Below are 800 nucleotides of genomic sequence, written 5' to 3'. Positions count from 1 at the left end.
TCCCTCTCCCTCTCCCTCTCCCTCCCTCCCACCCTCTCTGCAGGATCTGCAGGTGAAGAGCCTGGCAACTCAGCAGCACTTCCTGCACCAGTGTATAAGCTTTTATGGAATTCACATTTATAAGCTCCCTGGGATGGACCCCAACATAAAAGAGATACCTGCTCCTACTTAAAATAAGACTTCCATTTTGAGTAGGGGGTCAAATAAATTTTAAGTTCCCAAGACATCTCTGAAAACGACAGAAAGAGACATGTCCCAAGAGACTATCTCATGGGTAAATGACATCCTGGTTGGCAAGTTAAGACATGAATTTTAAACAAGACCCATTCTGACTGATGAGTTAATGTGTGAATATTAGATAAGGTAGGTCCCCTGCCACAGATGGGAACAGGATAACTACACAAACAAGACATGTTCCTAAGGAAATCCCTATCCCTAAATCTTACTTAATTGGTGGAATAATTTAGCACAGATGTTTGTAGATTTTAGGCTTAAAAGCCCTGTAGGATCTTAACTCATGTCACAGTTCAGCTCCTGAGTCTGCACTATGGTCCTGATCTATCAGTCTTGGGGTATAGGCTCAATAAACGATCTCTGAGATCAGTGTCCATGTGGTTTGTGAGGCAATTCTGGAACCCGACACAAGTCTGCTTAGTTAATAACCTTATGTAGTATAGGGATCAAGGGTCTAAGCATAACCAGCAATCCTGTCTGATTACTGGCTGGGAATGATTAATTACATGGTGGACCTTTCCAAGAATGAAAAATAGGCCGGGCGGTGGTGGCGCACGCCTTTAATC

The sequence above is a fragment of the Mastomys coucha genome, unplaced genomic scaffold, assembly GCF_008632895.1.
Source record: "Mastomys coucha isolate ucsf_1 unplaced genomic scaffold, UCSF_Mcou_1 pScaffold21, whole genome shotgun sequence".
Taxonomy (NCBI): domain Eukaryota; kingdom Metazoa; phylum Chordata; class Mammalia; order Rodentia; family Muridae; genus Mastomys; species Mastomys coucha.
The sequence above is the reverse complement of the archived record's forward strand: the minus strand, read 5'-3'. Positions refer to the sequence as shown.